The following is a 13333-nucleotide window of genomic DNA, read 5'->3' as shown; positions in this document are numbered from 1 at the left end:
GCAGCAATTGAGTCGAAAATCCGGGAGCTGTTCGCGTCTCCTGGTGCCCTTCCCCTGCTCCTCACCCCCCCCCGCCCTCCCCCTCCCAAGCGGGCGCCTGGCAGGGGGGGCATCAATATTGACGCTGTCAGGGGCAGGTGGCCCGGGTGCGGAGGGAGCAGGCTGGAAACCGCGCCCGGAGCAGCCTCGTGGGGCCGGCGAGGTGGGAGTGGGAGCAGCTGGCCGGGGTGCTCTGGGAGATGGGGAGGCTGTTTTTCCTCTCGTTTTAATTGGTCTTTGTGACTCTAATGGCAGGCCCGATTCACCTAGTGGCAGCATGTTGGCTCGGGGCTCCCGCCGCGGACCACATCTGAGGCATTCAGGGGGCGCCAGGCAGCTGTTGTGGCGTAACCGTAACCGACGTTTCTGGATGCTGCTGGGCCTGGAAGGGCCTGGAACAACAAAGCCGGGGGTGGCTGGGAGAGCTTGGGCCGGGGCCGGAAGAGGCCTGGCTTCCAGATCTAGGCCCTGCCACGCCACCCTTGGCACAGGGTCCCCCGAGAAGCCGGTTTCTGTAAAGCCCACACGAACCGAGGAGCACAGTAAGCGTTGATGGCAGTGGGAGCCGAGCGTGACTCCTCTCAGCTCCTCCGGGAGCAAAGCTCGGAACGCCCGACTGCCTTGTGTTCTGCCCAGCGGAGAGTCACTCAGCAAACACACCACTCCTCTGTGGACGCAGCCCCGGGGTCCTTGCGGATGGGAGCTCTGGGCCAGCGGGCCTGGCTCTGCCTCGCTGGGTGACCTGAGCGCCACGGCTTGACCCCTCTGATCCTGCTTCCCGTGAAATGCAGGGCTTGGATGAGAAGAATCCCTTGGTGGATCTGATGATGACACAGTTCTGTCCTGTTCCCTTGCTGTCACTCCCCTGTCCCCACTCTCCCCTGTTCCTGGAAGCACAGATCTGTTTTCTGTCCCCATAGCTTTGCCTTTGCCAGTATGTCATGGAGTATGTCATGGAGTCAGAAGTGTTGGGTAGAAGGACTTCCACACTCCCTTGTTGCTGAGACCGCGCCCCCACCCAGCTGCTGGGAGTGTCGCTCGGGCTGAGGGGTGGTCTGTGGTGGTCCGTGGTGTGGGCGCACAGCCACGGGCTGGTCCCTTTGCTGCCCATCGACGGCCATCAGGGCGTTTACTTTGGGCCCCGTCACCACTCCGGCTGCTGTGACGGAAGGCCACAGACCGGGCAGGCCCGGCCACGGAGGCTTGCAGAGGTGGGGAGGCCAGGAGGCCGGGATCAAGGCGCCGGCAGACACAGCCCCACCCCCCATCCCCGTGATGGTCCAGTTCGTGCCTGCAGGCAGGGGGTCTGCCTGTGACTTGTGTCTCCCTCCCTTGGTCTATAAGGACACCTATCCCCTAGGGTGCCCCACCCCCATGACTTCATCTAGTCGACTCCCCTCCCCAAGGCCCCACCTCCGCACCGTGTTGCACCAGGGGCCACCAAGAGTTCAACAGGGAGATGTGCGGGGTCCCAAGTGTTCTGTCCACAGCAGCAACCCACAAGCCTCCTAGAAAGTCCATGGCATTGCTCCCATCCCCTCCGACAGATGGTGCCCAGGGTCAGGTCGCCACCTTCCTCCCCATGTGCCACGCAGCGTGAGAGGCCGTGGAATGGGCCCTTTCCTGCCAGCCTCCTCCCCGTTTCTGGTCCCGGAGAGCCCGGGCCGCGCGTGCCCTGAGCCAGGGGTGTCTTCCCCCCAACGACCCGGCATCTCCTGGCACTGGGTCCGACCTTGGCCGATGCTGCCTCTTTGTCCCCGCTGGAGACTCGTGGCCAGCGCAAGTAATTGGAATTTAATAAAACGGATGGGAGTGCGGGAGCAGTTCGCCACCCTGGCCTGCGCCGAGGCCTCGCAATTAAACTGATTATGTCTCGAGAGTCAAGCTGTCTGACTCGACATCCCTAATTTGGTGGAGCTTGACGGCCCTGCCCGTGTGGCGGTGGCTTTATTTCCCCAACTTTCCCGAGCTGGGACATGCTAGAGGGGCCAGGGTGGTGAGCCTGGCCGGGCCCTGCGTGTTCCCGCTCCGGCCGCCCACCTCTCCCCTGCCTCCAGAGCTCCCAGCCCTGGCCTCGAGGCTCAGGAGGGCATTGCCACAAGATGTCAGGGAGGCTGCCGCCAGGCCCGCTCGTGCGGGGGTTCTGAGCAGCAGCCGATCTGGGACTGTTGCCAGGTCCCTGGGATCTTTCAAAGCTCCCCCAGGTGAGTGTGACTGACAGCCCCCGGCCTAGAGCACAGGGATCCCTCTAGGATCCCAGATCCGGGGCTGCCTTCCTCTTTGGACTCCCCCGGCTCCTATGGGCACAGGCTGTTCCCAGGCGAGAGCTTGTGGTTGTCTCCCCCTTACAGCTCCCGGAATCCTGGAGAAGGATCCGAGCCCAGGGACCCTCAGCGGAGATATTGCCAGAGAAAAACATCTGGTGGGCGGGACTCTGGGTGTCTTTTCTAGGCAGGCTGTTGGCGTTTTCTCTCCCGGTTTACTTTGTTAACAAACATTGATTGAGCACCTCCTTTCTGCCAGACGTCCCGCTCGTAGGGGGGCCCCTGCCTGGGGGCTTGGGGGCTGCTCTTTCCTCCAACCCCTCCCTGGGAGCACTGAGAGTCTGAGCCGGGGAGCTTGCCTGCCCTGGGAGTGTGTTTTGGCAGTGGTGACCCCCCCCCTTGCCTATGTGCTCCCCACCCAAGAGGTGCCCCGTCCCTGGCGGCTCCGTCCTGGGCCAACCAGCACAGACATAGACCCCAGCGCGGGCCCTGGGATGAGGCACAGATCTCCTCTGTTAAACGGGGGCGGTGGGTTACCAACCCCAAAGCACACTTTCTGTTCCCACGCTGGGCAAGGGGTCTAGATCTTGGTGTCGGCACAGCAGATGGGGTTGTGAAGGGAGCCGCTCCAGGGAGTTCTACAGTGAAGATACCAGGGGCCAGGGGACCCCGGGCCAACTGGCCGAGCCCTCGGCCCCCTTCCTTTCCCACAGCGCCTTGTTGGAGGCTGTGCGGGGCGCCATGTGAGCGGGTGCACTGGAGAAGCCTGGGCACCGGATGCGACAGGTGTTTGAGAAGTGTGGTTCATCGGGGACAGAGAGGCCGCAGGGCAGCCCAGCACCAGACGTGCGTGCGGTGGTAGGGGCCATGGGGCTGCTTGCTGAGGGTTGGACCCCCTTAATTAGAGGGAAGTCCGTGGGTGGGGGTGGGGCAGGTCCCATCAGGTGGTGACCCAGGGGTGACATCAGATGCCGCTGTGGGCTGGGGTGGCCCTGCGTCCCTCAGCCCAGGAGGCAGCCCCCAAGGCTGGGCTCAGATGGGACATTGCCTAGTCTGGGGTCCAGAGCCCAGGGGGCTGGGAAAGCAGCGGCCCTCCCCTTTCCTGGGAGTGACCCCACCCATGCGCTTTGCCCTCCCAGCCTCAGTTTCCCCATCTGCAGGGGAAGGTCACATTCCACCCCAGTCTGGGAAGACCTCCCAGATGCATGTGTGACCAAGGAAGGCCAGTGGCAGCCCCACCTGCTCGGTGCCCCTCTCCAAAGCCGTCTTGCCCCTCAGAACTCTCAAGGCAGCCCCCATCTGAAGCCTGGACACCTTCCAGGGCAGCTCACCGCTGAGTCCTGTCCCCCGCCCCCACCCTGGGCTGCAACGCTCTTCCCTCCCAGGGCCCCCCTAGAGTCAGGCCTTGACTCTTTGAGAGTCATTCCCAAACACGCATGAACTTGGCTCATCCCCACTGTAATCCTGGGAGAAGGTGCTGGTGGTGTCCCCGTCTTCCAGAGGAGGAACCCAACGTGGAGAGAAGCTAATGATTTACCTGGGCTGGGATTTGAACCTGGGTGCCTGCTTGCCCTCCTGCCACGGCTCCTCCCCCTGGCCTGGTCCAGAGGAGCTGGGCATCTCCCTGAATTAACGTAGTCGTGGCCCAGAGGAGGGTCCCCAGAGGGCAGGCGGTGTGCTGCTGGGGTGCTGCGTGCCCCTTCCGTGGTGTTATGGGCAGTACACGGGGCCAGCATGGTCTCTGTCCGGCTTGGGAGGTGGGTTCTGGAGGGAGGGATTCCGAGACAGAGGGCTCGGAGGTGGGACCCAGCCATCCGTGCCACCCTCTACTTCCCATTGTGCTCTAGAACGTCCACACTCCTGGTGGCCACACTCCCAGCCGCATACAGCCACCCATTTCACAGTGCCGTGGAGGAAAGGCTGGTTTTTATCCTGCCTCACTGTGTGTGTGCGCATGTGCGTGTGCGCGCGTGTGCACGCATGTGTGTAAGGACTCACGGCAGCCAAGTGGTGTTTAAGAAGACTAGTCCAGCCTCCAAAGGTAGGGAAGGGTGCAGCTGGTGAGCACGGGGGCCGTGGACAGGAGAAGCAGGCCTGGATCGTCCTCTGGGAGAGACCACAGGCAAGCTGTGCTTTCAAAAGATTTTGATGGGGGGGTGTTTGGGTGGGGGTCTCAGTTGTTAGCAGCCCACTCTTGATTTCAGCTCTGGTCAAGATCTCAGGGTCCTGGGGTCGAGAGCCCCTCGTCGGGCTCGCCGCTCAGCTCGGAGTCTCCTCCAGGATTCTCTCTCCCTCTGCTCCTCCCTCGGCTTGCGCTCGCTCTCTCTTCCACTCTAAAATAAATAAATCTTAAAAAAAAGAAAGGGAGGGGGGAGACTCTGCCACTCCACCATACACCACATGAGGACAGAAACAGGCCTGTTCCCGCTGAATCACAAGGAGCCCCTCCCAGAGGTGACGTGGCGCCCAGAGAAGCCGACCGGGGCTTCTGCAGTTGGAGCAACTGTCAGTTGGGCCCTAAGACGCCTTCCGGTAAATGAGCCTCAGAAGTTGGTGTCCTAGGCTTGCTGCCAGCGCGGGATGGCTGAGGAGGTGAGCCAGCAGGCTCCTACGTCCCCTACTTGTGCCGTCCCCCAGAAAGGGCAGCTGGTCGGCCCCAGGGCTGCTGGGATCGGATGGCCAACAGGCAGATAGGGTGGGGAGAGGAGAAAGTGGTTAGAGGCCCTGTTGGGCTTATCTGGAAAAGGTCAAGCCCCCAGAGTGGGCCAGACAAGGGGGCGGGAGGAGGAGAGTGTGAATCTCCATCCTGAACCCAGAAGCAGGGGCCCAGGCCAGCCCACCCCGAGAGGTCTCTTCCCACGTGAAAGCCTGTGGCTGCCTCCTCCTTCTGGGCTCATGGAATCCTGGGGAAGGATCTGAGCACAGGGCCCTCCCCTGTGGGCCTGGCCACCTATCCCAGGAATCTGACAGCCCCAGGAGGAGGCCAGCTCTGACTTGGGAAGAAGAAACAGATCATCTTGGCTTCTCCTCTGTCTGATCCGTCTCTCACGCCTATGAAATGTGTCAACAGCCAGGACCTGGGAGTCCTAAGCTCTTGGCGTGTGGGAGCAGGGCCAAGGCACGGACAGGAGCTGTCCCAGGAGCTCCCCCCCAGTAGAGCAGCGAGGGCCACACGCCCCAGGAATGAGACCGAGGGCGAGTCCACCTCAGCCCCAGGTGTCTGGGTTCAGCACGGCCCGGCAGAGGGACAGACGCAGGGCAGAGGGAGCTGACCTCCAAGAACAACAGAAGAGCGACTGACATTTCTGCCGAGCTCGCTGCGTGCCTGGCCCGGTTCTAGAGGCCGAGTAGACACAGCCTCGTGCTCTCCCAGGACCGAGGAGGAAATCCCTGTACCGTGTCTCCAAGCCGGGTGGTGCTCAGGTTTGCCTGGGTCGTTTTAGTCCTCAGGCCTGGGGGGTCCTGGAGGCTTCCAGGGTGCTGCTGTGAGTGACCTCACCCTGTCTCCTCGGTGGGTAGTTTCTTTCTTTCTCTTTTTTTTTTTTTTTTAAGATTTTATTTATTTGACAGAAAGAGACACAGTGAGGGAGGGGGAGTGGGAGAAGGAGAAGCAGGCTTACAGCTGAGCAGGGAGCCCGATGCGGGGCCTGATCTCAGAATCTTGGGATCAGGACCTGAGCCCAACGCAGACGCCTAACGGCTGAGCCACCCAGGCGCCCCCGGTTGGTGGTTTCTGGTGATGCCTGCACTCGTTCGCCCTGAACATGGCGTGGGGGCCAAGGCAGGAGGCAGGCAGAGTGTATGCAGGGTGTTAGCCATGCCCACCCTGAACACCGCCTTGTGCCCTCTTTGGTTCTGATTACACCTGTACCCAGAACAGGTGAATGTCCCATCATGTACCCCTTCGCATGGTTTTCAGAGCCTGTGTCCTTCCTGGGTGGCCGTCTTTCCAGTCTGTGCTCTCAGAGAGGGAGGGAAGACTGTTCCTAGGAGAGGGATTTGGAAAAAGGTGGTCAGGATTTGGGAAGCAGCAGGCCTTTCTAGCAGCACCGTGACCAGCCCATACAGGTACATGTCTCCTCTAAGCAGACATAACACATGCTAACGTGAATGTTGATGAGCAGGGTGAGGGCTGAGTTTCAGCTCCCATGTGCCATTTCATCTAAGGGCTCTTGTGCAGTGAACAACCTGGACAACTGTGCTTGGCCACACTACTCCCAGGGCTCCCACTGAGTTCCATCATCACCACCCCCATTTGGCTGCTAGGGGCTCAGAGCACAAATCTAGTACCACGCAGGAGTCCTTTCCCCCTAGGGAGAGCAGCATACTCATTTCCACTGCCTGGGTTGGTCGCTTTGCCCATGTGTTATATACTTGGCCATATGCACGGCTGAGGAAATGTTTACCGTCCTCTACAGAGGAGGGCACTTTGCCCAAGCTCACACAGTGAGCTAATGGTGCAGTTGGAGCCTACACTCCTGTCTCCTCCCAGGAGCTTCTCGAAGAGAAGGCAGGCAGCAGCCCCCACAGTTCCCATGATCTCTTCCCAGTGGGATGAAGCGAAGGGGCTTCCAGGACCTCCCACGGGACGCACCTTCTCCTAGTTCCTGGCCAGCTTTCCCCATGGATGCTCTTGGGGATAAGCCAGGGTGCCCCTCTTGCCAGCAACAAGGCAAGGGTGGCCTTGGTGGTGGTGGGTGCTGTCCTGGCTGCCGGAAGTTCTGCCTGACCTTTAGGGAGACACAGGCTACACCCAGCCCATGTCCCAGCACCAGATAAGAAAGATACTTCCCTACAGCCAGTGTCACCTGAAACCCCAAGTGTGTTCAAGGTCAGCCCGGCTGGTGGGGGACAGTGTGTGTCCCTAATGCTTACAGTGGCTCCTCTCAGTCTTGGCTCCTCTCACATTAGAACCACCTGAAATCCAGAAACACAGCACGGTAGAAACACTGACGGTTGGACCCTGTCCCCAGAGACTCCGATGTCGCTGGTTGGCGGTGGGGCGCCAGCCCAGGGCTTCTCAAACTCTCCAGCTGATTGGCATGTCTGGCAGAGAGGAGAACCACCGTCCCACAGACACCCACACACAAGGGAGGGACACCAGACTACACCGGAAACCGAGTTGTTGGCTAATTTGCTGAACAACCCCTTGATCAAAAGCAGTGCAGGTAGCTAAAGGCCAGCGTTTAGTTTCAAAAAGCAAACAAGCAGAGGGTGGGTCACCTGACTTGTGAAGAGTCAGGGATGTTTTCTGTGGAGCACGGAGAGGTGGGACACATGCACAGTCGTGGTCCTGCAGCCCTGAACTTTCGGGAAGATGGCCACAAACCAAGGAACATTCCAGAACCTGGGACTGTGATGGGAAATGAGCTGAGGAAATCGCGGCGGTGGGGAGAGTCTGCTGGAGGGTGGGTGCAAGTGGGCGGCAAGCAGGTAAGGGGGTCTGCTGACAGACGGGGCGGGGCTTGCCCAGGGCCGCCCTTAGGAGATTCCCAGCCCAGCTTGATGCCAGCCTCCTGGGGAGGAGGGGCTCCAGGGTGGGAGGGAGAGCCAGGGACCCACTGGGAGCCTGCTTGAGGCCGGTGCTGAGCGGGGCTTTCTTGGGCGAGTGCTTCCAAGGGCCTTCTTCCTGTTCCTGGGACTGGCGTGGCCCAGGTTCCTACATCTGGGCCCTGCAGATTTTGGGGGCTGGCAGTTCCTTGGCGGGGCCGCCCCCCCCAGTTGTGACAACCACTGAAGTCAGTAGACCTTGCCAAATATACCCTGGGGGGGACAGAACACCCCCCCCCCCAACACTGAGAACCGCTCACTAGAACAATGGCTCTTTACCCGGGCTGCATTCGGGAATCCCCTGGGCACTTTAATGATGCCTGGGTCCGCGCCCAGAGGTTGATGTCATTGGTCTGGGTGAGGCCCAGACAAACGGGGGTTGGGGGGGGTAAAATTGCCCCAGGTGGTTCTAATATGCAGCAGCGTTTGAGACCCCCTGGGGTAGACTGTTTCTCAAACTTGAGTCATCGTAAGAATCACCTGGGTGACGGCTCCAAGTAATGCCTCCCAGTTTAATTAGAATCACCTGGAACTGTGAGGCTCAGGCAAGTGTGGGAACCGCTGGCGGAGTTTCCGGGAGCCCCTTGTGGCGGGAGGCTCCAGGATTCTGAGCAGAAAGGCCCCCCCCCCCCCCCCCCCCCCCGCTAGCCAGCCTTGCTGGGACCTCCAATGCCTCCCGCTGGGTTCCCTCCCCGCTGCCCTCCCCTCTCTCCTCTCCTCTCCCGTCCTGGGGTCTGGGCCTGCTGCTGGCCTCCCCCACCTTCTCCTGCCCTGTGACTTTATCCCAGCCCCCCACCCCCACCCCTCTGCCAGCCCTGGAGAGCCTGCCGGCAGCCCGCCCCTCCTCCCCGCGCTCCTCCCAGCCGGTGGCTCTCAGCGCCGGCTTGATTTAGTAGGCGTTGGAGGAGAAAGGCAGCTTGAAGAGTCACTAAGAGCTCCGATGCTCGCCAGCACTTATCTGGAAAGGAAAGGCCGGCAGCCCCGGGGAGGGAGCTGGGGCGTAACGGAGCACACCTCGCCGTCGGGGAGGGGGCGTGGCAAGGCCGCCTTCAGCCCAGCGCAAGCCGGGTGGTGGGCACCTAGGGCTCCTGGCACCCCCACCCCAGCGCGCAGGGCCGCCTCTCCCGGCCACACCCCGCCTTGGAGCGGGGAGAGGGGGGACGGGGGAGGGGGCAGGGGCTGCCCCTGCCGTCGCCTCCTGCGGGTGGATCTGGGCTCCTTGCAGCCCTAAGTGGGGGAGCTCAGAGACCCTGGGTCAGGAGAGGTGTCGAGTGGGTCCAGAGGGAGGTGTCCTGCGGCGGCTGGCTGACGAGTGGAGGGCGGAGGAGGGCCCCCCACCCCTACCCTTTTGGTTGTTTGCCTGCCCTCCTCTCCCGGTGCCCGTCCCCCCACCCCCTCCTTCTCACTGATGAAAAATACAAAAGGAAAATGCGCCAGTGCCCAGGTCTGGGGAGCCCCAGCCCGCGGGATGGAGAAATGAAAAGCGGCCCCAATTAGAGGCTTTGGTTCTGCAAACTTGATGCTCGGCACTTGAACTGTCACGGCGGAGCCTTAATTAGCAGCGGCGGGGGAGAGGTCAGGAACAACTCAGCAGTCTTGACAAGCGCGTTATCAAGTGCAGGGGAGCGGGGGCTGCCCGGGGAGCGGGCGGGGCCGCCGGGAGGGGGAGGACGACGGGGGCGCCGCGGCGCGCGGGAGGTGGCGGGGAGGAGGCGCGCGGCCCCGGCCGAGCGGGAAGGGAATAAAATGGTGGCTGCGAGGCGGCCGCGCAGCCACGGCTGGTGGTGCGTGAAGCCTCCGGCGGGGGCGCGGGCGAGAGGGCGCGGGGCGCTCCCAGGGACCGCGTGACCAGCTGTTCTGGCCCCCCGGGCGCCACGGCACCTCCCCCGGGTCCCTGCAGCAGGCGGACGAGGGCGCACGGGGCGCGCGAGGCGGGCGGACGCCCCCCCCGCTGCTCCTGACCCCCCAGGAGTCCCGGGGCTCCACCCGCCCCCCGGTTCCCCGCTCCCTTCTGGGGACATCCCCGGCTGTCCTGTGACCCGCTGATCCCCTTGGCACCTCCCGGGTTTGCAGCCCCCGGCGCGCAGCGGGCAGGAGGAGCGCACGGCGCTCCGGCTCCCCCCGCAGCTCGGTGACCCCCCCCACCCCCGCGCCCACGCCGCCCGCTATGCCGGGAAGCCCCTCCTAGAGTCCCCCGACACCATGCTCGGCATGAAGACCTGGTCGAACCTGCTTCAGAACCTCAGTAAGTGCTGGGCTTGCCACCCGCGGGGAGGGACAGGGGGAGGGCCCGGGGTGGAACTTTCTGGGGCGCACCGCCCACCCCGCCTGGCCCTGCGACCCCGGATTACCTCCAGGTTCATGCACGTGCTCCCCAGGGATGCCTCCCACCGCCTCCTCATCCTGTCAACTCGGAAAAGAAGCCAATCGATTTATTTTTTTAAAGTAGAAAAGCCCCATCTGCCTGCCGATCTGGCCGGTCCGGGGTCTGGGGCATGAGAAGCGTGGAGAATCCCCAGATTTTGTCCAGGTGGGATCCGCAGGCCTGCACCAGCCTGAGGGCTGTCCAGGGGCCTGCCTTATCACGCTAGTTAGCGAGCTGGCCGCCAGCCGCCAGCCCTGGCTGGGCCCCTTTGTGCCTACGGGAAACCGGATCCAGAAGCGCAATGGGGGGGTCTCCCCCTCTTTACTTGCACACAGGTGGGGACCAAGAGAGGGCTGTATGGCTTCAGTTCTGTTTTGGCACAACTTGCCCCCTTCCCAAGCTGCAGTAGGGTCACCCTCTGCCCCTCTCGGCCCATCCCAGTGGGCAGGGCTGTGACCCCTGATGGCTGGTGTGCTGGTGAGGCCGCGGCAGGGTCACAAATGCCAGGGATTCTCCGAGCACGACTCAGAGGCCCGGGGCACCCCTACAGGCCCATGGTGGGAAGGTGGCATTGGGCAGGCAGCCCCAGCCCCCAGTTTGGTGGCTGGAGGGACAGGTGGAGCAGGGTGATGGCGAGAAAGTGACTGTGGACAGGAACTCGGGTTACTGAGGTTGCTTCGGGTAGGGTGACAGCGGGTGGGATGGTGGCATTGCTCAGCTCTCCGCGCCGGTGACAGGTGGGGCATGTCGACCTCCAGGTGCCTCCCCTGATGGCCTCCTCTTCCAGGTGGGCCGGTTGGAGGGGAGGGCAGTGGCCAGTGGAAGCTGCCTGGCCCCAGGGTGCCCCTCCTCTCACCCCAGCCCCAGGCTCACACGGCGGGGGGGGGGTCTCCCCGGCCCCCTCCTCCTTCCAGCCCTGCATCTCCTCCAGTGGGCCTCTTCGCCTGTTTGAACTGCAGCTTTTAAAGCTTTTTTGCCTTTTGAAAACTCAGAGGGGGGCAGAATTCGCTTGTGGAGAGGTCGTGAACAGTTGGTGATTATAGTCCAGTGGGTAGAAAGAGCTTAAAACAAATCCCCGTCCATCAGATGTCGGCTTAGGTGGTTTCCAGTGCTCCCCGGGGGGGGGGGGCGGGGCGGGGCAGCAGCTCAGACCAAGGTGGACCAGGCTCCTTTCCTCTCTGAGAAATGAGCCTACCAAACTCCCTCTTAGTGTTTGAACAGCTCTCCCCTCTGCTGGCCCTTCCTCCCGGGGCCGTGGGACCTCAGGAGACCCAGCAGGCCCCTGACCAGCTGTGTGCCCTTGGCCAGGTCAAGGGCGCCCAGTTTCCCTAGGGCCAGCTGCCTGGCGCGTTGGCCTCCAGGGGGCAGTGGGCAGATCCCAGGCTTCCCGGACGCCAGTGTCAAGCCAGCCTCTTGGGAGTTGCAAAGGCCCCTTTCCCCCACCCCCGCCCTGTTCCTGAACCCCAGCTAGGGGCAGCGAGGACAGCGCTGGCGGAAGGAGCCTGTGTGGGGAAGGGCTGGGTCAGCCTCCCGGGATCTCAGAGCAGCCCCTCACGGACCTCAGGCTGGATGCGCAGAAACCACCCTTTCCTGCCTCTGGCCACGCGGTAGCTTCAGGAAACAGGCGCTGCCTTTGTGTCTTGCTTTTGCAGCCGAGGGAAGGGAGGCTCAGAGAGGTTCAACTCACTACTCAGGGTCACACAGCTTGTGAGGTGGTAAGGGGAGAGACGATGGAGGCCAGGCGGTCCTACCCCAGGACCATGCCCCTGGCCGGACAGATCAGTCTCCTGGTCTGTAGCAAGTGGGCAGCCTATTGGGGGCCAAGTGAGGGCTGCTCTGTGGCCTGCCCCCTGCCCGCCATCAGAGCCTGTCCCCAGCCCGCTGAGCTCTGTGCCTGTCCTTGCTGTGGCTTGGCCACCGTGGAGGCACATAGCATAACGGCTGCGTGCCAGACCCTGGAGGGCCTTGCTGTGTGACTTTGGGCAGGTGACCTAACCTCTCTGTGCGGTAGTCTCCACCCGTAGTAGGGGTGTGGTTCTGCCCTCTCAGAAACAAACATACCAGGCCAGTTAATAACAGCAGCTGCAGGCTGTCCGGTTAATAAAGGGCAGCTGGTATTCCTTTGTCTTCCGCCTGGAACGCCCTTCTCACTTCCTCCAGCAGTCTCCTATGCCTTAAGGCCACCTTGAGTGCCACCTCCTCTGAGAAGCCTTCGGTGTCCGCCTAGCCATAAGCCATCCCTCCTGCCTCCTTCTGTCCCCGCAGCCATACTTTCCCCTCTGGGGACCGCATAGCTTTGTGCCCGTTTTCTTTCTCCTCTCAGGCAGTGGCTTCCCAAGGAAAGATCCTTTCCGTTCTGTCCTCAGAACCCCCCCAAGGTGTGGAGCGTGCACGGGTGTCCCATAAAGGCTTATTGAGTGAACAGAGGGCGACCGCTTTGTGGCAGGCCTGTCACTCCCTCTGTGTTCATGCCGTGTGCTTGGCCTTGACTAATGTTGGAGTGATGTCTGACGTCCATGCAGGTTCTCTGGGGACACCTCCTCAGAGCCCGGAGGGCAGGCTCGCATCCGGACAGCTCTGGGGAATGCCACGTGGGCCCCGTGGTCCATTGTTGAGAGGGTGTGGGGTGGACCGCCTCCAAAGCCGGGTTGGGGTCCCCCAGCTGCCCGCCAGTCTGCAAGCAGCTGGGCCCTTGGGGGCTCTGTCCTTCGTGTCGGAGTAAGAGCTGGGGAAGCCGGGATGCGGCCTCGGTCGTTGGGTTGTTCCTAAAGCAGAGTCCTGGGGCACCCCCGTGGGCTGGCAGGGGCTGTCTGAACCCCGTGGTTCTCCCGTCGGTCCAGGGCTCAGCTGAGGTTGTGGCCGCCACCTGGGAAGGCCAGGCCCTTGGTTATTAGCCTGCAGCCCCTGAGGCTCTGCGTCGCCTGGCCTACCAGGCAGGAGGGCCAGTCTGGAGCCCGACGACTAAGGTTCGGTTCCCGGATCTGCCTTATTGGCTGTGTGCCTTTGAGTAAGACTCAAACAGACTCTGTGTGTCTGTTTCTTCCATCAACGACAGGAGATCGTAAAGCAGCATCTTGTCACCGGTAGCCGTGGGTACGCCAGAGACCATCCCGAC

At 62.4% G+C, this 13333-nt stretch overlaps 1 protein-coding gene across 3 annotated transcripts in view; it reads left to right on the top strand.

The window, feature by feature from the left end:
* Positions 1-13333, top strand: part of GSE1 (Gse1 coiled-coil protein) — a 389696-nt gene that overhangs the window by 207537 nt on the left and 168826 nt on the right. The window lies entirely within an intron of this gene.

This window comes from Martes martes (genome assembly GCF_963455335.1).
Source record: "Martes martes genome assembly, chromosome: 17".
Lineage (NCBI taxonomy): Eukaryota > Metazoa > Chordata > Mammalia > Carnivora > Mustelidae > Martes > Martes martes.
This window is presented reverse-complemented; position numbering and strand designations above follow the sequence as displayed.